The sequence below is a fragment of the Haematobia irritans genome, chromosome 2 (genome assembly GCF_050003625.1).
Source record: "Haematobia irritans isolate KBUSLIRL chromosome 2, ASM5000362v1, whole genome shotgun sequence".
NCBI classification, from domain to species: Eukaryota; Metazoa; Arthropoda; class Insecta; order Diptera; family Muscidae; genus Haematobia; species Haematobia irritans.
Window position 1 is genome coordinate 98,670,905 of NC_134398.1, and position 27,764 is coordinate 98,698,668.

General features: G+C 34.9%; 1 protein-coding gene and 1 long non-coding RNA gene across 5 annotated transcripts in view; one reads left to right on the forward strand and one right to left on the reverse strand.

Annotated features, from left to right (window-relative positions):
- The window catches only part of GramD1B (GRAM domain containing 1B), a 340,270-nt gene that overhangs the window by 166,472 nt on the left and 146,034 nt on the right, over positions 1–27,764 (reverse strand). The window lies entirely within an intron of this gene.
- On the forward strand, positions 3,983–5,172 carry LOC142223446 (uncharacterized). Its single transcript, XR_012718735.1, has 3 exons — positions 3,983–4,243; positions 4,657–4,889; positions 4,951–5,172. It is a non-coding gene; the product is annotated as an uncharacterized LOC142223446 (long non-coding RNA).

Sequence of the window (27,764 nt, forward strand, 5' to 3'; positions counted from 1 at the left end):
TGAAAATTTTTTATAGAAATAATATTTTGAAAAAAATGTCTATAGAAATACAATTTTGACAACATTTTCTACAGAAATAAAATGTTGACAAAATTTTCTACAGGAATAAAAGTTTGACAAAAATTTCTATAGAAATATTTGTCTGGTAGATTTGTGGTAATTTGTGGTAATCTTCAAATTTTGTTAGATTTTTTTTTGGCACGAGTGGTAACTGTTGTTACCACACATTGTTAAAGATCAAGCCTTGCCGGCTTCTAATTTCCTCCTCTAGAGCCACCAAAATGTAAAAATTATTACAAATTGTGTTGAGTGAAAATGTACCTACATTGTGGCCCTACGTCCCTACACTGATAAAAAAGCATAATCGGTTCCAAAGATTTTGTCTTTACTTTAAAAAATTTGGTATTGATTCCGAGCCAAAGAAGCGGAGAATACAAGTAAGGATACTTTTAAGACACAATTCTCTTTTAAATTTAGGTTTTGTGCACTTGCTTCTAGGAAGCAAATTTTAATTTTTCGCTTTCTCAGCTTTTTTTCTTCATATGCTATCAAAGTCCTTTAAAAACGAGTTAACGGCAACTTTATTTTCCAAATTAGGACTCGACTTCCAGTAGAAATTATGCTATGTTTGAAGTAAAAAACTTCTTTAAAATAAAGTTTTGAAAAACATGTCCTATATTTGAACGATTTTTTGCTTTGTAGTCAAGATGCAAAAAGACAACAAATTTAAAGACAATTTCATTAAATTTAAAGAATTTTTCTAAATTATTAAAGTCAAGTTGACCTTAGCCTATAAATTTTTTCTTTCATGTTAAGATACCCATTTTTAAGTCAAATCACTTAATTATAAGGACAATACGACTTCATTGAAAAGCTTATCGACTTTTGGACAAGGAAAATAACTTTATTTTAGAGAAATGCGTCTTCTATGCTAAGCAAAATTTGTATTCGTATTTTAAAGACATGAAATCTTTGACCTCACGACAATATTTTTTTCAGTGTACAAGACGCTAAATATTAGAAAAACCCAACATATAGTGAATTTCCCCAACTTCTAGCAACACTGGCTGTGTTGATATTGCACCTACGGAGTTAGTATGCCACTAATATTGAGTACATTATTAAAAAAGAGAAAATCGTTCAAATAGTGTGGGTAATAAATCCAAATTTGTAAAAATCGAGCAACATTCTTATGTAAGAGCTTTTTCCAAAATTTTATTTTTAGAGAGATTTAACAAAAAAGATTACTATTTTGGGTAGAATTCTACCAACTGCGGCAACCGTGGTGGTAATACAAATTTATATATATATATATATATATATATATATATATATATATATATATATATATATATATATATATATATATATATATATATATATATATATATATATATATATATATATATATATATATATATATATATATATATATATATATATATATATATATATATATATATATATATATATATATATATATATATATATATATATATATATATATATATATATATATATATATATATATATATATATATATATATATATATATATATATATATATATAATTTATACTATAATTTATATTTATACTATAATTTTCTCGAAGAGGAACGGAGCGATTTTTTTTTTCTCGGAGCGGAGCGGTTTTTCTTTTCTCCGGAGCGGGAGCGGAGCGAAAAAATGGACCGCTCCGGATCCCTGGTTAAAACACAAAGGTTTTTAAACGTAGTGATCATCTTTATTAATTTTTTTCTGCCTTAAAACTAATAGTAAATACGATGAAAGTAATAATAACAACAACAACAAAAGAAGAAAGAAAATAGTTCAATTATTTTTTTGGCCGGAATGGCTTATGCTGCAGTTGAACTCTTTTCCATATGAAGCCGTCATTGGCTTTGAATTTCATACTGTTTGGCTGGTAGCTTGAATAGCATACGCAAGGTAAATTTTCTTCCGTGTGCCATTCAATACCTGACGTATGAATTACCACGTTTTGATTGGGTAAAATATGGGAAGAATGGGAATGGAATGGGGAGAAGATTTGTACACACAAAAAATTGTCACCGAAATTTTTTCAATTAAACACTTAATTTAATTTGGAAACGGATTCAATTAATGTGTTGATTGATTCAATTAATTATTTAATCAAATCCGAATAAAACCCAATTTTAAAAATTATTGATATTTGTTAAATTTCCAATTAAAATAGTAATTGATTCAATTAATTTGTTAATCAATTCGGAAATAATTTTCAATTACACACGTGATTGACAATTGTTCCGTTCCCAATTAACCATGTGATTGATATAATTACATTTGTAATTGAAATTTACGATGGAGAGAAAGAGCGAAAAGAGAACAACACTGAAAAAAAGGCATGCCCAGTTCCAAAGATTTTGTCTTTACTTTAAAAAATTTGGCATTGATTCCGAGCCAAAGAAGCGGAGAATACAAGTAGGGATACTTTTAAGACACAATTCTCTTTTAAATTTGGGTTTTGTGTACTTGCTTCTAGGAAACAAATTTTAATTTTTCGCTTTCTCAGCTTTTTTTCATATGCTATCAAAGTCCTTTAAAAAGGAGTTAACGACAACTTTATTTTCCAAGTTAAAACTCGAATTCCAGTAGAAATTATGCTATGTTTCAAGTAAAAAGCTTCTTTAAAATAAAGTGTTGAAAAACATGTCCTATATTTGAACGATTTATTCCTTTGTAGTCAAGATGCAAAAAGACAACAAATTTAAAGACAATTTCGTTAAATTTAAAGAATTTTTCTGAATTATTAAAGTCAAGTTAACCTTAGCCCAAACATTTTTTCTTTCATGTTATGATACCCATTTTTAAGCCAAATCACTTAATCATAAGGACAATACGACTTCATTCAAAAGTTTATGGACTTTTGGACAAGGAAAAAAACTTTATATTACACGCAAAGAAAAAAAAACGTTTGGAAAACGTGTACCGAAAACGTTTTTCTTTTGTTAGAGTTTTTTGAATTGCTTCGAAAAGTATACATTTTTATCACCAAAAAAATTCGTTTGTTACAAAATTTTTATTTTTTTAATAAAAAAAGTTATTTTTGAACCAACAACACAGTCCATTTCGTTTATATCAAACACTGTTCTTTTCTAAATGTAGGTCTTTAATAAGACACATTTTACAGTTCATAGTAAAAATTTTATATAGTAGAACGTAATGTTGAACATTTTTTCGGAATCTTCCGACCGTAGTTGGAATATATGTAAAAAAAAAAAAAAAAAACTTTGGTCGAAGCAGGGATCGAACCCACGACCCTTGGCATGCAAGTCGGACGTAGCAACCACTGCTCTAAGGTGCCCAACTAAATGTATTTTTCTGTTAAATAAACTTTGTTTAATCGGCTCGTGGGCGCCGCAAGCTATGCTATATAAATATAACTGATATGGGTAATTGTCTATTGATGACAACAACGGCTACATGGCTCAGTGGATAGTGTGTTGGCTTACAAATTGGATGGTCCGCGGTTCGATTCTCCGTCCAGGCGAAAGGTAAAAAAAAAATTTTAAAAATTTATAAAATCTTATAATTTCTTCTACATTGTTTGTATTACAGAAAAAGGTGCTAAGAACTAAAAAACTTCGTGGAAGTGAGAAAAATGTGAGGGAAAATGCAATTAGCCAGAAAAATTTTTTTTTTGAGTTAGTCTTTATCGAATTGTTTTTACATCCTGGAAAAGAATAAACGTTTATCACAAAAAGTATATACTTTTCTTCCAAATACACTTCCTTTCAACGAAAAGCAAATGCGAAACGAACTTTGTTTGTCTAAAATTTCGTTTGGGAGGAAAGAATTATTTTTTTGCGTGTAGAGAAATGCGCCTTCTATGCTACGCAAAATTTGCATTCGTATTTTAAAGACACGAAATCTTTGATCTCACGACAATATTTTTTTCAGTGAAGAGAATGTGTATTTATTCAGCCTGTGGAAGTAACTCGTAACGATCGGTTGGGTTTTTGTTTTTCGCTTAAATTGAAAAACATGATTGGCGACATTCTGTCTGCTGCGTTCGAAATGTGTGCATAAATATTTTGAATACAATAACAAGTCATACAAAAGGGTTGAAATAAAAAAAAGTGTGCAACAACAAATGGTCATGCGGTAAAGGACTGACAAAATATATGAAAGAATCCATTTGGAATTACCTGCGTTTGTGTTTTGCGGTATTGTAAAAATGGAACACAATCTACATTTATTGAAAGTAAGCAATTGTGAAATGTGAAAAAAAAGTTCCATTGAAGTCTATTTATATTAAACAGACTAAAATAATATACTCTTTTATGAAAATATAAAATTATTTTCTTTTAATGAACATTTTCTTCGTCAAATTGGTCAATGAATTACCTCATCATTTTAATACAAAATCATCTAGTATACAGAATATTTGTGTAATCAAAAGTTGGGTACTGTATTGATGTTTTAATAAAATTGTAACATTTTTCACGCCTAGCGGCATGGATGTGTTGGAAGATGAAGTTGATTTGCCAAACGAAGTTCTATGTTTGTTTTACCTGTTTTTTTTTCAGTTTGAGCCCAAAATATGAAAAATACTCGAAAATAGCAATAAATGTGTATAATAAAAATATGCGTTTCATTTATATTTTTTATTTCCAGAATTTGCAATGTATCAATATAATTCCAAATATTATATTGCTTTGCCATTATTTTTGTCTCTGGTCTCTGGTTCAATTTTTAATCAATTTTTGGAAATTTAGAAATGTAATTGCAACTAAAAAGAAACTTGCCGAGCCCCTCAATACGCCTTTTATGCTAAAAGACTACAATGGCAAAAGAAGATTATAACTCTGCAACCTGGAACTAAGAATTCAACTTGATATTCTATGCAGGTAATGTTTAACAAAATTAACTTTTAATTAAAAAAGGTCTAATTATTATGTTTACTTTCAGAGAAACTAATTTAGCTTACAGTCTGCAGATTTATTGGAAATCTAGGCGCATCTACATGCTGACAGGGTTATTGGATAATGATTTATATAGTTTTTTTATTTTTATTCTATAGTTGTTATTGATCGTAATTGTATGTGTTATGTTAGAACAAAACACACAAATAACAAGAACCAAATTCTCTTGTTTAGCATAATAAAATATTGAATATTTTTTATGAGAAAAGCATATTTTCTTTTATTTCAAACAAAATTAAAGAAGATTTTGGGTGCGCAATATATTAATTTTTGACTGAAATTTATTGCCAATATCAATTAATTATTTAATTGAATCAACCAAATAGTTGATTGATTGATTAATTAAAATTTTAATTGATTTAATTAAAACATTGATTGAATTTATTGTAAAAAATCAATCATTTTTTCAATTGATTCAATCACACATTTAATTGATTTCGTGACAAATTCAATTACATTTTTAATTGAAAATCGTGTTGGTTTCATGGGTGATTTAAATTAGCATTTTCGTGATTGAAGACATTTCAATTAAAAAAATTATATTCGTGATTGAAATAAAAAAATAATTATTGTGTGTGTAATTTTTATTCGATTTGAGATTTGTTTCATTTTGCCAAACAAAATAAAGAAATCATGGAGAATAAACATACTGCGGCACCTAGGAGGGGTCGTGAATAATTTTGAAAGGCTCGCATAAGCGTTTGGCACATTTTGGGGGTGGTGAGTCATTGTCTTTGGATTGTCGCTGGATGCGGCGTTTTGGTCGAGCGGAAGCGAATTATCTTCTCTTTCGTTGTTAGGTTGTTCTAGAGGGAGAGGAGCAAGAAGGTGGATGGCTCGCTTAATGATACCCGTTGATGTTGTACCGCAGCTGTCCTGACGAAACCATCTGACCCTGGAAAAGTTTCAATGACTTTACCAAGTCGCCAGTTCATGACAAGCAAGTTGCCTTCAATTACTACTATGGTGCCCAATTGCAGATTTTGAGCACAAAAAGCGCGGTATACTCGTAAAGAGAAAAAAGTTAAGTGTTTCGGAAACTTCCATCTCTGTTATGAACACATGTTAAATTTTGTTTCGATCTGGCAACTCCTTCATATACAAACAGGTGTTCAAAAAAGACGCATCCGCATTTTTTTTACAATGGAAAAATTAGAAATGTGTGCTGTCATTAAATATACATAAACAAGTATATACAGCAGTAAGTTCGGCCGGGCCGAATCTTAAATACCCACCACCATGAATCTAACTAATATACTAGTCTCATTAGAAAATTTCTGAGGGGTTTATGACAGAAATTTTCCCAAGCAGATCAGTTCAACCAATACGCTTCCTGGAGATAAATGTAAAGATTTTACTCATGAAGACTAGATCAGATTCTGGATTTATAAGAACAACTTTGTGTTTGAGTGTTAAAATTTTAAATTTAAAAAAGTTAAAATTTTATCTCTATACAAAATGTTGACCTAATTTTATTTCTATAGAAAATTTTGTCCAAATTTTATTTCTATAGAAAAATTTGTCCAAATTGTATTTCTATAGAAAATGTAACAAATTTAATAGAAAATTTAGCCAAAAGTTTATTTCTGTAGAAAATGTAGCAAAAAATTTATGTCTATAGAAAATTTAGCCAAAATTTTAAAAATTTTGATTAATTTACGATTTGACGCAAATGGACTAAAATCAACCAAATTCCATTTGTTCCAACAATCGGACCAAATTTAAAATTAATATACCGATTAAACCTAGGAGTTTAATCGAGATATCGGTCTGATGGGGGCTATGCCAAAAACATGGAGTGATACACACAATATTCACCAAATCTATTGTAGTTCCAGAATCTAAACCCCAAATCAGTGGGCCGATTTATAAGGGGGCCATTAGCGTAGCTAGACAATTTTCCTAGGGGGGGCTATAGCCCCCCTAGCTAAAAATTTATGGACTGAACTTATAGGTTCAATTAATGTTTTATTTCATAAAATTTAATAAAAAATTAGACATCAAAATAACTCGTCAATTAATTTATAATAAAGCAACTAAAAGTAGTTCCACACTTTTCCCAGCAAAAAAATTGTGAGTTGTTCTAAAGCACTTCCAAAAATGTCCTCAATTATTTTAACTACACAGGAAGTTTTTTTACTTGATTTTTTCATATTTTAATGTGTAATTTTTTGTTTTCTTTTTTTTCAAATAGTTTAAAAAAAGAGTAAGAATAAATAAATTGGTACAAATTATTCAAATTTTGCCACAAAACTGTTAAATCCATTATAGAAAAATCGATAATTTTGGAAATTGTTCGAGGAAAAACGTTTCAAAAAATTATAAAAATTATTTATTTAGGAAAATATCACAAAATTTTTTAATTCACATTCAAAACACTGAATTCGGATCTCACATTAAGAAGTGATGCAAATTCATTGCAACGGCTGTTGAAACGGTGGACATTTGTCCCATGACCAGCTCATATTACATTCATTGCTTCTCCGCCAATTTTGCACCACTTCTAGACCAAAAAGAACATTTTCACTACTTTTTTGGCGACGCTTTTTCGCAGCATTATTAAGATATTAATTTATGAAAAAATAGTTTTAATATCAATTACTATTTGTTTAATTAAATTGACTAAACTAAATCAATCATAAGTTCAACCACAGCTTTATTTCATAAATATCTGACTTGAAACATTGCCATCGGCAACTGCTACCACAACCCAAGTAATTCGATTGTTCATGAAAGTCTTTAGCGGAACTTTGTGCGATTGTATATACTTGTTTAATTTTTATAAAAATTAAAACAAACTATTGACATTTATTGAAAAATGGAAAATCATAAATAGAGTTTCAAACTCTGGGGGGGGGCTAAAATTTTTCTGGGGGGGTCTAAGCCCCCTCCCCAGAGGCCTTCCTACGCTTATGAAGGGGGCTATATCAAAAACTTAACCGATACACAATATATTTGACATACCTCTTTATGGCCCTAGAATGCCTGTAGATTTCCAATTTCTGCCAAATTAGATAAAAACTACGGATTCTAGAAGCCCAAGAAGAAAAATCGGGATATTGGTCTATATGGGGGCTATACCACAACATGGTCCGATAATCACCATTTTCGGCACACCTCTTTATGCTCCCAAAATACATATAGATTTCCAATTTCAGGCAACTCGGATTGTAAATATAGTTTCTAGACGACCAGGAAGTAAAATCGGTCTATATGGGGGCTATAACAAACCATGGACCGGTACACCCCATTTTCGGCACACACATTTATGGTCCTAAAATACCTCTAGATTTTAACTTTCAGGCAACTCGAATAGAAAATACACTTTCTAGAAGCAAAATCGGGAAATGGGTCCATATGGGGGCTATACCAAAACATGGACCGATACTCACCATTTTTAGCACACCTCTTTATGGTCCTCAAATACCTCTAGAATTCCAATTTCAGGAAAATGGGTAAAAACTAGGGTTTCTAGAAGCCCAAGAAGTAAAATCGGGAAATCGGTCTATATGGGGGCTATACCAAAACATGGACCGATACTCACAATTTTTGGCACACCTCTTTATGGTCCTCATATACCTCTAGATTTCCAATTTCAGGCAAATTGGATAAAAACTACGGTTTCTAGAAGCCCAAGAAGTAAAATTGGGAAATCGGTCTATATGGGGGCTATATAGGAGCCACCGTGGTGCAATGGTTAGCATGCCCGCCTTGCATACACAAGGTCGTGGGTTCGATTCCTGCTACGACCGAACACCAAAAAGTTTTTCAGCGGTGGATTATCCCACCTCAGTAATGCTGGTGACATTTCTGAGGGTTTCAAAGCTTCTCTTAGTGGTTTCACTGGAATGTGGAACGCCGTTCGGACTCGGCTATAAAAAGGAGGTCCCTTGTCATTGAGCTTAACATGGAATCGGGCAGCACTCAGTGATAAGAGAGAAGTTCACCACTGTGGTATCACAATGGACTGAATGGTCTAAGTGAGCCTGATACATCGGGCTGCCATATAACCTAACCTAACCTATGGGGGCTATATCAAAACATGGACCGATACTCACCATTTTCGGCACACCTTTTTATGGTCCTCAAATACCTCTAGATTTCCAATTTCAGGCAAATTGGATAAAAACTACGGTTTCTAGAAGCCCAAGACCCCAAATCGGGAGGTCGGTTTATATGGGGACTTTATCAAAACCTGGACCGATATAGCCCATCTTCGAAATTGACCTGCCTGCAGACAAAAGACGAGTTTGAGCAAAATTTCAGCACGATTGCTTCATTATTGAAGACTGTAGCGTGATTACAACAGACAGACAGACGGACATGCTTATATCGTCTTAGAATTTCTCCCTGATCAAGAATATATACTTTATATAGTCGGAAATCAATATTTCGATGTGTTACAAACGGAATGACAAACTTATTATACTCCCGTCGCCATTCCATGGTGGTGGGTATAAAAAGGTTTATCGGGACAAGAAATTCATAATGATATGGTGAATGTGTTAGGTGAAAGTGCTACTTCATATGCAACAGTAAAAAAATTGGGTTGCTGAATTTAAACGTGGTCGTACAAGCACTGAAGATGAACCACGTATTGGACGTCCAAAACAGCAACAAAAGAAATTGTAGCCAAAGTTCATGATATGGTATTAAATGATCGACGAATAAAAGTGCGTGAAATTGCTAATATCGTGGAAATCTCAAATGATCGAGTCCATTTAATTTCGCATGAAGAACTACAGATGAAAAAGCTTTCTGCAAGATGGGTGCCGCATCTGTTAACAGTCGATCAAAAACACATAAGAATGAACATTTCTCAAGATTGTTTCGATCGTTTTAAGCCAAATAAAATGGATGCGTCGTTTCATAACTGTTAATGAGACATGGATCCACCACTATACTCCAGAGACAAAAGAACAATCCAAACAATGGACTGAAGCTGGAGGAAGTGCCCCACAGAGGGCAAAAACAATTCAATCGGCTGGTAAGGTTATGGCAACGGTTTTTTGAGACTTCAACGGTATTTTATTGATTGACTATCTGCAAAAGGGTAAAACAATAAATTCAGAGTACCATTGCAACCTTTTGGATCAATTAAATGTACAAATTCGAGAAAAACGTCCTGGCTTACAACACAAAAAAATAATTTTTCAACAAGACAACGCACCATCGCACAAGGGTGTTTTAACAATGGCTAAAATCAACGAATTAAAGTACGAGTTTCTTGACCGCCCACCTGATTAGCTCCCAGTGACTTTTACTTGTTCCCAAATGAAAAAAAAAATCCTTGCTGGCAAGCGTTTTACCTCAAATGAAGATGCAATTACAGTAGTAAACCACTATTTTTAAGACCTTGAGGAAAACTATTTTAATCAAGGGATAGAATTGCTAGACTAAGTGTATTGAAGTTTCAGGAGTTTATATTGAAAAATAAAAATATTTTTGAAAAACTCTTTTATTGATAGGCTAAGAAGTTTCCGAACCGCCCTCGTAGTTTGCCACTTGTTACGCTGCTGGAGTTCATTGAGATATTCCTGGGATCATTTTTTTCCAGAATTGATGTTTTATTCGGGATACTAATTCCCAGCGTTTTGCTAAGGTTGATGATGTTGCTTGTGCTGTGACGTCTACTTGAGCAGTTAGAGGCTCTCCAATCAAAAAATGGCCCGAAGGCGTCATTAGGATCGAGTTTAGTATCGCTTCCACCTCTATGACAATGGTTTCCATATCTTCATAAGTCCAGAAAGCGCTCAATATTTCGTTTATCAGAAGACCTTTAGCGGATTTTACAGCTGCTTCCCAAAGTCCACCGAAATGAGGAGATCGCGGAGGTATGAAATGGAAAGTAATGTTTCTAGTTGCACATTCTCGTTGTATTTTTTCTTGAGCTGCCGTCGAGAATAACGAGGTTTACAGCTTTGCGAGTTGATTTTTTGCTCCCACGAAGTTGGTAGCGTTATCACAATATAGATTTTGGTAATGGCCTCTTCGACCGATTAATCCTTTCAGCGCCCCAATGAATGCATCGGTTGTAAGATCCGTCACAAGTTCTAGGTACACGGCCTTTGTTGAAAAGCAGCAAAACAGCGCAAGGTATGCCTTCGAGGTCGTTTTCCTCTTGTTTTCAAATGTACCCAGATTGGTTTGCGTTACTCTTGTTTCTGGCAAGTTTCCCATAATTTGTTTCAGAAGCTTTGGTTTCGATCTTGCATATTGTATACATTTGTGAACAGTTTCCCGAGCCAAATACTTTCCTTTGATAGGCCAAAACCGTTGTCTCACCGTAGCAAGGAGTGCGGTAGGGCAGCAGTGCTTATTTTCCTTAGGTAACGATTCGAAGATTAATCGACTTATTGGGTCGACTCCTAGTTGTGCATCGAAGACACAGGCGAACGAAGAAAAGGAAACGATGTACTCGCCACGATGGCTTAGTGGAAACACAATTTATTGTTAAATTTACAATGACTTATAAACTAAAAAGTAAAATACTTCTTATTATAATTATAGATAAGTGTTTGATGTTATCTCGTCGTGTGGAAAATCCTTCACATAGATTTTATTACTATACGCATGTGGTAGCGAAAACCCTACATCACTCTTGCAGCCCTATCGAAATTATTTCGGATCTGAAAGAACAAGGCTTCAATATTTTGAATGCTTTTAACAAAACTCATCACTATACGAAGAGTCCCCTCTATACATTTATTCTAAGCTTCCATCCTTCGGAGAATATAAAAGATATATATGAAATAAAGCAAATTTTGAACACCATTGTCAAAATAGAAGCCATCAAACTTCTAAAAGCTATTCCCCAATGTAAGAACTGTCAGGGATATAATCATACAAAGAATTACTGCTCTAAACAACCAAGGTGCGCTAAATGCGCAGGCAAACACGAAACAAAAAATTGCGAAAAAACCGTCCGTTTTTCTTCCGAAATGCTGTAATTGCGGTGAACAACATCCTGTGAGCTATAGAGGATGTATTGTCGCTAAGGAACTTAAAAAGTTGCGTAATCAAAAGCAAAAACTCCATAAACGTGTTCAAAACGCTGAAAATCGGCTCCAAAACAATAATGGACCACAAAGAAATGAACAAACTCCAACTACCCCGCAAAATACATCAAAAACAAATCAACTCAGAATTACACCCAGAAAAAAGTGACCACTTCTTTAAGTTAAAATGAACTCATTGTGAAGAAAGTTGAACTTCGTATAGCGCCAAAGACATTTTTATTTGTTTGAACGATGTGATTTTCGAAGAAATTAGGTATAATGCATTCCATATATTAGTTAACATTTTCCTATATTTATGTACCACTATACTACAGAATGAATAAATTTAACTGATTTGAATTCATATATGGATTGATTTTATTGAAATTTTTTCATTCATTTGGACAAATCTTACATATTTGTGGTAAAACTTTTACTTCATAATTAGAACTGCTTGCCTTCGTTTTTAAATACAATTTTATTTATTTATATAAGCAATTTTATCTTCAATAAAAGACATGTTTTATTAATATATTGAATATATTTATTAAGAATCAACAGCATCGACTGTCCTTGAAATATTAGTTTATTATTCCACTATTTCCAATTTCCATGTGATATTATCAACTGTAAAACGCACTTTTTCATCTTCTTCTTGTACTTTTCACTTTTAATAAGTTGCTTCCTAACGATTTTGTCCACCTTTTACAATTTCAATACCTACAAATATAAAAAATGATAAAACATTTTTGTTACAAAAGGTTAGCGTCACTGAATATTACGTGATATTTGAAGATTCCAAAATGAAGACAAATGAAAGGGTTGTTATTCTGCTGGTGTTTTCTTCCTTTATACACCATCACGACATTGATAGATTTATTTTCAAAAAACGAAAAATTTTCTCACTAATTTAAAATAACAAATATTGTTTTACCATATTATTTTTTAACAATCTCTCCGTATACCACAACAACGCAATTCCAACTAAGAAAACAAACCACGCGCAAACATATCGATTACACCCACGCGCAAACACATCGATTACGATGACAGGTATCGATTACAGGTAGACGATAACAACAAGTAACAAGTTTGTTTCCTTAAGTTTTGAAAGGATTGCATACTTCTTAGTACGAATGAACTAAAATATTTTTCTAAGCCAAGTGTTGTTCGTATATATGAAAAAGTTTCTATTATAAAGGAAGTCGCAATTATCATTTTATAAGAAATTTTACTAATTTTGAGGAAACTTGGTTTTAGTTCGTTTTTTGTTTATTTTTACGAATGCTTTGTTATCGGTGAATAAAATTTTCTTGTTCAGTAGGAAATTCTTATACCCAGCGAAGAAAACAGTATGAGTAAAACTCCATGCCTTATTCTAGTTAATGAACTATTCCTAACTGCTTACAGTTTAGGATTTTTTTACTGAAACGAGTAAATTTTATTATTTCTCACAAAAATGTACTTTAATGGAAATAAAATGGATAAATTATGTTGATGAAAATTTTTTCCTTTAGTTTCGAAGGCACTTTTTTCTGGGTGTACTAATTTGTACTCTGACACAGTCAAAAACAAAAACGCTCAACCGGTAAACGCACAAAAAGTTACCAACGAAACTATCCTATCCAAATTGGAGTCAATTGACTCATTTAACAAGTGCTTAGACAGCCGCTTAAGCTTGTTAGAGGAGAATTTTTTCAACACACTTTAATAGATACAGACATTAATAAAAGTTATGCAGTGGAATGCAAATGGTTTCCGAAAACACATATATGAACTTCGGTACATTTTATGTGAAAAAAATATTGATATATGTCTCATAAGCGAGACGCATTTTGTTAAATATTCATTCCAGAAAATTAAAGACTACGATGTATTTCAGGCTGTTTGAAAAAAATTGACAGTGTGTCGCATCAATACGACTTGTCGGCGATGACTAAATAATCAGCAAATGTGTTATCGATTCCATAAACATGCAGTATTATCGATTATGCCTTCGGACTTAACTTATAATGTGCAGAATATATGGGATATGTTCGACACGAGCACTGTCGTCCGGAATAACTGATAGTCTGTAAAGCGCATTAAACATTTGCTTGAAAATACTATATCGGTAGAGGAATTTCAAGTTACAACTGTAACAATTGACATAAACAAAACGCTGGTATCAGTTTCATCTGTTTACAGTCCACCACGACATAATATAAAACTTGATCAGTACAAAGACATGCTAAATTCACATAAACATATTTTTATTATGGCAGGGGATTTCAATGCTAAGAACACACAATGGGGCTCTAGATTGACCACACCAAAGGGCAGAGAGTTACATCGTGCAATTATGAATACAGGATGTACAGTAATATTCACCGGTAAGCCAACTTACTGGCCACCAGGCGTGTCTAAAACTCCTGATCTGATTGACTTTTTTATTACTAGAAAAATACCGGAAAATAAACTGATAATTGAAGATGGACATGAACTCAGTTCTGACCATTCTCCTATATATCTTCATTATCTAAGTGAAGCAACTAATAAACAAACTAATTTCAACCTAACAACCAACAGAACCGACTGGGATTACTTTCGTCACATAATTACCACGTCTATTAAATATTCGCCCATCTACAATCCAAATGATATTGAGAAAGAAGTCGATGCTTTTACAAAGGTGATACAACAAGCGGCCTGGGAGAGTACACCAGAACCAAGTATTCAAACAAATACGCCTCAGTATCCCCAATACATAGTAAATCAAGTAAAGTATAAAAGAAGGATTAGGAAAATGGCAACAAACTCCAGAGGATAAAAGAGTGTTAAACGATGCTTCAAAAAAACTTAGCAGATTAGTAAAACAAGATAATGACCGTACATTCCACAAGTATGTGTCCAATCTAAGTTCCAACAAAAACTCCAACTATTAAAGAAGTTTATGATGCAGTGAATCAAATCAAGATCAAAAAATCTGGTGGTTCCGATAAAATAAAGGGAGATATCCTAAGAAATTTACCATACCATGGATTTATGCGTCTAACCACAATAATGAACGCCGTCCTAAAAATTAAATATATTCCAACTTGCTGGAAAGTTGCAGATGTGGTCATGATACAAAAACCGGGGAAAACACCGCACGATCCCAATTCATACAGACCAATATCTCTGCTTCCAGTAATTGGTAAGCTATTCGAAAAACACTTTTGCAGAAGACTGGAATCATTTATTGTCTCGAAAAAATACAGGATCATCAATTTGGATTCCGGAAAAATCACTCGACTATCGAACAAGTACATCGAGTCACCGATAATATTGAAAAAGCCTTCGAGAAAAAACAAGTTTGCTCCGCTGTATTCTTGGACATTTCCAAAGCTTTTGATGGAGTATGGCATGATGGTCTCCTTCTAAAGCTCAGCAGATTACTTCCAAAGAATTATTGTGAGATTCTTAGCTCATACCTGAGCAATCGATTTTATAGAGTATGCCATGATAATGAATTTACTAATCTATATCCAATATCTGTATGAGTTCCGCAGGGCTGTACACTTGGACCTATGCTGTATTTACTTTACACTCACGATATGCCTGTTAACGAAGATTGTTTCATTGGAACATTTGCACAGTTTTAATGTCAACTGGAAAAAATACAGAGGTATCCGTACATAGCCTCCAGGCATCTTTAAACAAGGTTCACCAATGGACGAAAAACTGGGGTCTAAAGCTCAACAGTAGCAAATCTGTTCATGTTGACTTTGCGAAAATTGCCTCAAACCCGTACAAACCCCTAAATGTAAGCAATGAAGAAGTGCCTTTTTCAAACTCAGCAAAATGTCTTGGGTTTACACTGGATTCTAAATAAAATTGCAAAATTCATATTGATAAAAGTGCGAAGAACTAAATATTAAATACCGCAAACTAAGCTGGTTAATCGGAAAAAATTCAGTCCTGCCAACAGATAATAAACTCTTAATATATAAGCAAGCATTAAAACCAATGTGGTTATATGGCATTCAACTATGGGGATGTGCGGTAAACAGTTCTATCGAGAAAATACAAAGGTTTCAAAACAAACTGATAAGAAGTGCACTAAACGCTCCATGGTATGTCCGAAATAGTGACCTCCACTGAGACATAAAAATGACTACGATCAAAGAGGAAATTTCTAGAAATGCAGAAAAACATTTTATCCGCCTACAGAACCATACAAATCGCGAAGCCTGTAATTTACTTCAAACTTCCAATCAACCTAGAAGATTGCGCCGTTTCAAACCACATGATTTACTTACTCGCTTTAATATATGAAAGCCTCAATCCAAACAACAATTTTACAAGAATATTTGTCCTAACTTAATCTTAGGATATTTTAATTTCTATAAGTCTATTGATTGTTAATAAATAAACTACTGATTAGTCACTTCTTCATAATAGAGACTACACCCTCAAAAAAAATCGCTTCTGTAATATATACTCCTAAACACATTTTGCTTCAAGCATATACATTTTTGGGTATTGCCCAAACATTTATATATTTGATTTCTTCCAATATATAATATGTTTGAAAGCATATTGGTCTAAACAATATAATATGTTTGGGTAGTCTAAGTTCCAAACATTATGTATTTTTCCATCCAAATTCAATAATGTTGTCTTCCAAAAAACTATATGTTATTATATGAATATATAATATGTTTGGAAACTGTTGAATGGCAACATTGTTTAATTACAACATCAACATATCATTTGTCACTGATCATCTGATCTTCGTTAAGTTCCTGATACGTGGCAAATTTCTATTGGTTATTACATTCAGCAAATTATATATAACTGTTTTATCCACATGAACTGTTTCTAACTTTTTTATCTAACATACACTTCACTTCGTTTCTAACCTTTGCAAATATAAGATATACATTGAAGTATAAACCCCACTTACGTTTCATTGATTAACAGGTTATGGGCCCAGTGGAGTTTAACTAAATTGTTTGAGTATTTGCAAAGTTAAGTGGTAGTTTTTCTATTTAAAAATAGTGTTATTAGAAATGGTAGAGGAATCCATCCAAATTTTTCATCGGCTCAATGCCCATAACTATAGGTTATGGAAGTGGATGCGGTTTTGAAAGGCCAAGGACTACTTTCGATTGTTCAGGGCAAATCCAAATTCGATGATTCGGTTGCCCAAGACCAAAAGGAAATTTGGATGAAGCGTGATGGTAAAGCTATGGGCATTTTAATAAGCTCTATCGAGAAAGACCAAGCAAATCATATATTGTCGTGCACCATATCGAACGAAGTCTATGAAAAGCTTAAAAATATCCATGACAAGCAGAGTGAAGTAAAGGTGATGTGTTTATACGAGGAATATTTCTCACTCAAAATGCAAGATGATGAGTCAGTGGCAGCATATGTATCGAAGTTGTCTTCATTAGCAGCAGAAATAGAAGCACAAGGTGAAAAACTATCTGACAACATAAAAATGGTTCGCATTATTAGTAGTTTGCCACCCAAATATCCAAATTTCAAAACTGTGTGGTATAACATCAAAGAGGGAAGAACCATAGAACATTTGATGGCAAAACTACAGTTAGAAGAATACCGGCTTAAAAAGACCGATGGTGAAGAAGTGTCTGAAGCAACATTTAATGTAAAAACAGAAAAGTGCAAAAATAATATAGCAGAGAGAAAGAAAAGATCAAAATGTCATTTTTGTCAAAAGTTGGGACATTGGGAGCGAGATTGCCGACTAAAGAAAAAACAAATGAAAACAAAACAAGAAAGCACTAAACAGAGAGGGAGGCATTTTTATGAAGTTGTTTTTATTGCGTCGATATCAGATGTTAAGTCGGCTTCGTACAATGATGTGTGGCTTGCCGTGTGGCGCCACAGAACACATGACTTCACATAGAGATTGGTTTTCAGATTTACAGCTGGTGGATGGTAATCGATTTGTATACATTGCTAACAATGAGAAGTTGCCTATTAAATGTGTTGGTACGATTCATATTAATGCACTAGTAAACGACAATTGGGTTCCACGAGTTCTCTCTAATGTCCAATACGTTCCACAACTAAAACAAAATTTATTCTCAACTGGATCAGCTACAGCAAAGGGGCTCTCACAATCAGATGGCTGTGTTTTGAAAGATAAACATAATAATATATTAGCGACGGGTGTTCGCGATTCAATGAATCAATATAGAATGTTATTTCAGTTGAGGAGAAAATCTGTCGCAAATTCGGCCAATCTGAATACACTTCAACAATGGCATTGCCGACTTGGGCACATAAATAATGCGACAATAAAAAATATGTTCAATAAAAATGTAGCTGATGGCATAAGAATTACAGATACAGCAGAATTCTTTTGCGAAGATTGTAAGCGGGGAAAAATGCATCGCTCATCGCACGGATCAGTAGAAAAACGACCGGCCGCAGCAGCTCAATACTTTCATATAGATTTATGTGGGCCCATGAGTGAAATTGGAATTGGTGGCGTTCGCTATTTCATGTTGCTTAAGGATGAAAGCACATGTTTCAGGTATGTTTATTTTTTAACAAACAAATCTGAAGTGCTTAAAAAAACTAAAAAAAAAATTATTTTTGTGGTGCGCAACATGTCTGGTGAACGGGTGAAAAATATACGGTGCATGTGAAGGTGCTAAGGAAACAATTTGGCTTCAACAATTATTGTCTGATGTAGGATATCCTGAAAGCTCGACAGTTCTTAACATAGACAATAAAGCTGCAATTCGTCTAATTGAGAATCCAGAATTACACCACAACACAAAACACATTGATATACGGTTGGGTTTTATTAGGTTAGGTTAGGTTAAAGTGGCAGCCCGATTAAGATTCAGGCTCACTTAGACGATTCAGTCCATTGTGATACCACATTAACTAAAAGTACCTATTACATATGGGCACTTCTAGTTTTAACCGCTGAACCTTCTTGATTATTTTTCTTTTTTGAACCAACCAGATTGTTCCAAAAACATTAGCAGACTGCTTAAGTTAACGTTTTCCAGATCCGCCAGTAATCTGAAGCTATATGCTCCTGAAAGTTGCTTGCGCTTTACACAAAATGCAGGACACTCACACAAGAGGTGTTTAATTGATTCTTTTTCCTCCGCATCATGACAGCTCATACAATAGTCGTTATACTTCGCGCCAATAGTTTTTGCAAAGTCGCCTATCAGGCAGCGACCCGTTATAACAGATATCAGGAGTGATATCTGACGTCTCGAGAACATTAGCATATCTAGTGTGCGGTTTAAGTTGAAATGGGCCATATTTGCTTGGTGTCGTTACAACCCTTGCAATTCTCCCATCGAACATTTGCCATCATAACAGCCTTCTCACGCAGCATGAGCTTGCAGGTAGCTAGGGGCATACCAACAAATTCTAGTTCCCCTGGAATATGTAAGGTAGTCCCTAGCCTTGCCAACTCATCCGCTTCGCAGTTCCCCGGTATGTTCCTAAGGCCAGGCACCCATATTAGGTGCATATTGTACTGCTCAGCCATCTCATTGAGAGATTTGCGGCAGTCGATGGCCGTTTTCGAGTTGAGGAACACAGAGTCCAAGGATTTTATTGCAGGTTGACTGTCTGAGTATATATTAATGCCCACATTTTTTGGAACATTACTTCTCAGCCAATTCAACACCTCTCTTATTGCTAATATTTCAGCCTGAAAAGCACTACAGTGATTAGGTAATCTTTTCGCTATTCGAAGTTCCAGATCATTAGAATATACTCCGAACCCCACTTGTCCATCCAATTTGGAGCCATCTGTGTAGAAATCTATATATTCTTTATTCCCCGGGGTCTGTGTGCACCACGCCTCACTGTTGGGGATTAGAGTCTCAAACTTTTTGTCGAAAAGTGGACTCGCCAAAGTGTAATCCACTACGTTAGGCACATCTGGCATTATTTTGAGGACCGAACTGTGACCGTAACTTTTTTCCGACCACAACGATAGCTCGCGCAACCGCACAGCCGTTGTTGCAGCTGACTGTTTGGCCAAAATGTCTAAAGGCAATAGATGCCGCATGACATAAAGGGAATTTGTTCCTGTCTTGCTGAATGAGCCTGAAATACACAAACACGCCATACGCTGAACTTTATCTAAACAAGTCGGTTTCTGAAGTGCCGGCCACCACACTACAACACCATATAGCATTATATGTCTAACCACTGCCGTGTATAGCCAATGCACAATTTTTGGTTTTAGTCCCCACTTTTTTCCTATTGCCTTTTTGCACGAGTACAAAGCTACAGTTGCCTTTCTCGCCCTTTCTTCAATATTAAGCTTAAAGTTCAGCTTCCTGTCTAAAATAACGCCAAGGTATTTTGCACAATCACCAAAGGGAATTTCAATACCCCCTAAGGAAATAGGCCTAACCGTGGGAGCTTTGCGATCTTTGTAGTACATGACTAATTCTGTCTTTGCAGGATTTACCCCAAGACCATTGTCTTTCGCCCATTTCTCAGTCATCCGGAGGGCCCTCTGAATAATATCTCTGATTGTGGATGGGAATTTCCCCTGACTGCCAGAGCCACATCATCTGCGTATGCCACCACTTTTATCCTTTCTTTTTGTAGAGTAACCAGAAGGCTATTTATAGCAACATTCCAAGGTAGAGGTGATAGAACTCCTCCTTGGGGAGTGCCTCTGTTCACATACCTTTGTATGTTTGCTTGTCCTAGTGTGGCAGAAATACGTCTCTTCATTAGCAGTTCGTCTAACAGCCTGAGTATACATGGATCAACATTCAGAGTTGTCAGTCCATTTAATATCGAGCTCGGATGGACATTATTGAACGCCCCTTCGATGTCTAGAAACGCCACGATTGTGTATTCTTTGACAGATAGTGAGCTTTCAATAAAGCTGACTAGTTCATGTAGTGCGGTCTCAGTAGACCTGCCCTTCGAGTATGCATGCTGTCGTTTCGAGAACAAACTTGAATCGATGCTAGTTCTAAGATAAATATCTATCATCCTCTCCAGAGTCTTAAGTAGGAATGAGGATAAGCTGATTGGTCGGAAATCCTTCGCCCTCGAGTGAGAGGCTTTTCCCGCTTTAGGTATGAAAACGACTTTTGTTTCCCTCCACTTTCCTGGGATATATGATAAGTTGATACATCCTTTATATATCACAGACAACCAGGGGATAATTCTGTCAGTTACAGCTTGTAACCCCGCCGGACTAATTCCATCAGGTCCGGGGGATTCAACCGTCTGATTTCCAGCAAAATGTGTGTCCAATAGTACCTCCAGCGTCTCCTCACTGGACGTTGTCCAATTGCCCTCCGATGTTTTAATGAAACCTGGAGCGGAGTTGGTGGATGCTAGAACCTTCCGTAGTCTGGAAGCCTCAGACGTATTCTCAATACTGCTGCAGTAATCATTCCAAGAGTTATGCTGAGCCTTTCTCAGTTCTCGCTTGTATCCTCTCAGATTCTTCTTGTAAGCGTCCCAGTCCTCAGGGGCTCTGGTGGACTTTGCCTTGTTAAAGAGCTTCCTGCAGGATTTCCTCTAATTACTTAATTCCGTAGACTACCATGGTGGTCGATGTTTCCCCCTTGGCTTTCCTCTAGGGCATGCAGCTTTCAGTGAGATGTTGAAGGCCTTAGTAATCCGCTCCACTGCGTGTTCGATATCTTGCAAATTTCTCATATTTGTCTCTGTTATTTCCGGTATCATCATATTGAACGATTCCCTATACCTATTTCAGTCAGCTTTCCTAACATTTGGCGGAAATATGGTCTTGGTGATATGAACATCAAATTTGAAACTGATGTAGCGATGATCTGAGAAGCTGTGTTCACTTAAAACCTGCCACTCAGATATCATTTCATTCAGTTCTTGCGAGGTCAAGGTGATGTCCAAAACCTCTTGCCTGTTTTTAGTGACAAAGGTTGGGGCATCTCCCTTGTTGCAAACTACCAGATTAGTACGCAAAATAAACTCTATTAGCGACTCTCCCCTTGCATTAGTATCACTACTTCCCCATATACTATGATGTGCATTCGCATCGCATCCCATAATGAGTTTCGTTAAGACCACTAAGGTCTTAACGGCATATGGAGGCATCTCCCTGTCATGTCCCATGTAAACCGAAGATACCCAATATTTGCATTTGGCTATTTCTAAATTGGCAACGACAGTGTCTGCATTGCACATTGAAGGAAGCAGAAATAAGTTAAGCTCGTTTTTAGCAATTATACAGGCTCGAATTACATCATTACCAGTATACTGCAATAGTTTGAACCCCGGAGTACTTAATTCACATATTTTGTTTCTATAAACATATGGTTCTTGAATAAGAACTATGTCTATGTCCCCTTTCATCAGGAGAACCTTTAAGGCAGCACATGCAGCCTTACAATGATGAAGATTTATCTGGAGGATCCGTAGGACCATCGAGATTTTCAACAACCGTCACATCAGCCGCTTCAATCGAGTCATCAAAAATGTTCTCTTCAGAGATCTCGGTGACTCTCGCAATAACCATAGGTTCAACTTTGCTGAGTTCTGAGGCAATAGAAACCCCCTCTCGCATACGGTGTCTATCCATGTCTTCAACTTTGGTATCTCCCTCGACTTCGCAAGAGGATCCGCTTACTTCTGATTCAGACAGAGGCTTGTCCATTTCTGAATCCTTTAGCTGATCGTTTTTATATACCTTCATTTGGATATAATGAAAGCCATAACATACACGGCCCTGGGACTTTGCTAGATGTGGCAAAGACTGAGTGTTCAATATAAACACTGCATGCCGTCTTGGTCCATCCACTTCATCCAAACGGCCAACCTTCCAATCAGCTGTTGGAAGATCTGGATTGCATCGTTTCAGTCTATTTAAAATAGATTCAGGGTCAGAAGGGTTTGCAGGTATCCACGCATGTGCTCTAGGTCTAGCCGGTATGTCTTTCTTCTCGACTAACTCTAGAGCAGCTCCTTCCCAAACTTCACCAATTAGTATCAGAGCAGCTTTAAAACATTCTATAGACCTCTGGTCCTCAAATGCGACTAGCTTAAATCGTCCTTGATACCAACCAGCCTCTTGGTGTCGAGGATCTGGGCCGGGAAACTTTTGCAGCACCTGTGAGTAGACGACAGACAGAGCATTCTCAATTTCCCCCCATTTTTGCTTTGGAACCATACCGTCCAATGCTCCTTTATTAATGATAGCCATCACAAGGCTGTCTTTAGCAACTGAGGCAAACGATCTTTGATCCCTTTTGGAGGATGGCAGCTCATCCGGCGATCGTTCCCTTTTTCCAGTCTCAAGAATTCCTTGAGCCCATTTTAAAGAATCGCTTTCTTTAGCCGACAGCGTGCTTGGGTCGACTGATCCTAACTTCTTAGGATAAACAAAGCATTTCTGCGTTCCTTGAATCTCTTTCGTGAGGGATTACCTCCTTTTGATGTCGTTACCTTAGAAAAAGTTCGACTTGTCATAGTGTCGCCACCTGTCGACCCGTCTACAGGTCGACTAATTGGGCCTAACTCTTGGCCATTGCCCAGATTTATAACTACAGTCGATACCCGTCCACTGGGCCCTGAAGTTAGCAACCCAGTGGATGTCTTTGAATTTCTGTGCATGGTGGCCTAATATCCCACCACACTTGAAATTCGTAGTAGGTACTTATTACGATAATTTTATCCGCTATTAAAAAACACGTCCGTTCCGTTCGACGGTTGAATAAAGATATTTTATTAGAAATCTTCGAAAAAATAAAACGATTGAAATTCAATATGTTCAAACTGACTTACAGCGTGCAGACATTCTTACAAAGCCATTAGTTGCCCAACGATTTAAGACCAATATGGAGCTATTGGGCCTGTTGAAACTAAACAATGAGTGAGAGTGTTGAATGGCAAGATTGTTTAATTACAACATCAACATATCATTTGTCACTGATCATCTGATCTTCGTTAAGTTCCTGATACGTGGCAAATTTCTATTGGTTATTACATTCAGCAATTTAACATTGTATATAACTGTTTTATCCACATGAACTGTTTCTAACTTTATAATCGAACATACACTTCGTTTCTAACCTTTGCAAATATAAGATATACATTGATCTTTTCTTCGTAATGACACGAGAGTAGACGTGTTTTTCTTAGATCTTCAAAGTAATCCAAAAATACGGTGAAATACGGTAGTAAATTCAGTTTTGATTTGCGTGGAATAAAGATTTCGTTCATCTGTTTTAGAGGATTCAAATTGTTTGTTAGCAGTTGGAATATTTCGATCAATTTCTTGTTGAACATTTTAATAAAAAAAAAAACAATAAAATATAACTCGTCTATAACATGTGATTGGGCGCTTTCGTACCCTTCAGCCCCTTCTACAACAATCAATAGTGTAATGTCATAAATTGAGATCATAAAAGGAAAACGATTAAACTCTTATAACTATGGTGATGCATAAAGAGATCATAATATAGAGAAACTAGAAAAACTAGTTAGTGCGTAGGGTTGTTGTGAAAGTAACAAATGTCAACAAAATAAAACAAATAAATAATATAGTGGACACTACTTAATTTGCAGTGGCATCTTACGATTGCACAAACAAGAGAACATATTAAAACAATTTGAAACTAAAGAGATCCGATTATGAATTGTTGTAAATTGTTTAGTTAAAGAGAGCACAATGGCAAGTGTGTATTAGACAAAACTGTAAAATACGAGAGAATATACATATCTCTTATATCGCTTATTGCTGCTTCATATATACAAAGAAGCAAAACATAAAAAAACTTCGCTTGTTGCATACCAGACAATTAATACAAAATAAAAGCAAATTTTGGAATACATTAAAGACTGCAAAAATATAGTGTAAAAATGACGCAGTGCGAGAGTTGTAAAAAGTGTGTTTCTGGAGCTAAGATGTTAACCTGTGGGTCGTGCGGTCTTGATTTTCATGTTCGTTGTGCGGCTTCTAAAAATGCTGCCCTGACCGAATCCATGGTTGAGTTGATAAAATCAAGCAAAGGTGGTGTACTTTTCAGATGTTTCACTTGTGTCAACTCCCAGCAGCAGCCGAATAAACAACCTGGTAATGTAACTGAGATGCTTGCCGCACTGGATGCTGGCTTAAAACAGCTTTCAAAAATTGTTGTCGAGGATGTCATGTTGCAATTGAAGGATATTAAATCAGAATTATCCAGTTGTATAGCAAAGAACCTAGAAACCGAGAATTTTGTTAAAACAAAGATATCTCAGCTAGAAATGGAGAACAACGGGTTGCGCCGACAACTTAATAGAGGAGATATACTTATAAGTGGTATGCCTTCTGATTTGTCCAACGAGGACTTGCATTCTGCTATTTTCAAGATTGGTAATTTTCTTAATATTGAGGTACAACATAGCGACATAAATATATGCTCATATATCAGGAGGAAGACGGTTGTCATAGTAAAATTTAATAGCATATATAAACGCGACCAGCTGTATAAAAGTTACATGTCGAAGCGAGATATCAAATTGATGTTATCGATACCGACATAAACTCAAGGATCTTCCTAAATGATAATTTGACGCCACTGGCAGCTAACATGAACTACCTATGCAGAAAATTACTAAAACGCAGTAAGATTAAGAAGTTTTTCCTTATCAACAAGGACATTCCGGAAGTTAAAGTTTTCCTGTTAGATGGGAAGGAACTTAAGTTGAATGCTGAAAAATTACTTGCGCTTGTGAAAGAGTTTTCCCTAGAATCAGAAATCTAACTGGTTTTGTTAAGGTCATGTTATTTTTTTATGTACGTATATAATGGATTCTCAAAATGTTAACATTAAAAAGAATTTATGTACTTATGATATTATTAAGATTGTGAAAAAAATAAAAAAAATATTGTATTTGTTAGAAAGTCATATCCAATTGTATAATATTAATATTTTTATATTATTATATTTTAAATTATTTTTATTGTTTTTAAAACTTATTATTTTTGTTTAATATTTTATTGCAATTTACTTCCTTTTATTTCAAAGAATTAGTACGTATTGCGACCTACTCTAATGTTTGGATTTCGTATCAAAATTATTATCATTTATTTGCTTTGCTTATATATAAAACGATTGTCTGTTGGTTATTATATTCATTTAGAACACTTTGCAACTCTTTGTCATTTGTCTCTTTGTTGTTACATTGTTCATTGTATGTTAGATGTACATGGTAATGCTAAGGGTAATGCAACGCATGCAGTTATCTATCCACTTTTAGCCAGACTCTTCAATGCAAGTATAACGCTAGCTCTTAGTATAACAATTTAAGATAGAGAGCATAAAGAATCCACTTAGAAAATAAAACGAAAAGATCATAGCAGGCAGTCTGTTATAGAACTCGAATGTAATTAAGCTATCTGCCCTGCTGCGCCTTTAAAGTTAACTCGGGATTAATCTTGTCACTCAAATTATAAAATTATAAATGTACCGCTCTATATGATTTTTTGTTTAAATAAACCGAAACCTAAATTGAATCAAAAACCCAAAAATAAAATATGTGTTTGTGATTTGGTCGAGTTAGTAATTAAAAGAATTTCTCATACATTAAAAAATGGTGCCGAAACCCGGGAATATTTTGTAAACCTTTTTCGTGTTAACAAGTGAAAGAACTAACTATACATATAACGTTTCGTAAAAAAAAAATTGAGAGAAACAGTATTCTCATATATTGACATATGTAATAAAAATTTGCCTTTATTTTTTTTGAATAAAAAAGAAAGCTAAAATCTACGACAGTAATATAAACAATTAATAAAAATTTGGTTGAAAATTACAATATTAAATTATAAAACAGTGGAATTAAAATTTAAACAACGTTTATATATAAAGGGTGATTTGTTAAGAGCTTGATAACTTTTTTTTAAAAAAAACGCATAAAATTTGCAAAATCTCATCGGTTCTTTATTTGAAACGTTAGATTGGTCCATGACATTTACTTTTTGAAGATAATTTCATTTAAATGTTGACCGCGGCTGCGTCTTAGGTGGTCCATTCGGAAAGTCCAATTTTGGGCAACTTTTTCGAGCATTTCGGCCGGAATAGCCCGAATTTCTTCGGAAATGTTGTCTTCCAAAGCTGGAATAGTTGCTGGCTTATTTCTGTAGACTTTAGACTTGACGTAGCCCCACAAAAAATAGTCTAAAGGCGTCAAATCGCATGATCTTGGTGGCCAACTTACCGGTCCATTTCTTGAGATGAATTGTTCTCCGAAGTTTTCCCTCAAAATGGCCATAGAATCGCGAGCTGTGTGGCATGTAGCGCCATCTTGTTGAAACCACATGTCAACCAAGTTCAGTTCTTCCATTTTTGGCAACAAAAAGTTTGTTAGCATCGAACGATAGCGATCGCCATTCACCGTAACGTTGCGTCCAACAGCATCTTTGAAAAAATACGGTCCAATGATTCCACCAGCGTACAAACCACACCAAACAGTGCATTTTTCGGGATGCATGGGCAGTTCTTGAACGGCTTCTGGTTGCTCTTCACTCCAAATGCGGCAATTTTGCTTATTTACGTAGCCATTCAACCAGAAATGAGCCTCATCGCTGAACAAAATTTGTCGATAAAAAAGCGGATTTTCTGCCACTGATTTTGGTAATAAAATTCAATGATTTGCAAGCGTTGCTCGTTAGTAAGTCTATTCATGATGAAATGTCAAAGCATACTGAGCATCTTTCTCTTTGACACCATGTCTGAAATCCCACGTGATCTGTCAAATACTAATGCATGAAAATCCTAACCTCAAAAGAATCACCCTTTATATTAAAAAAAAAACTACGTAACAAAACAGA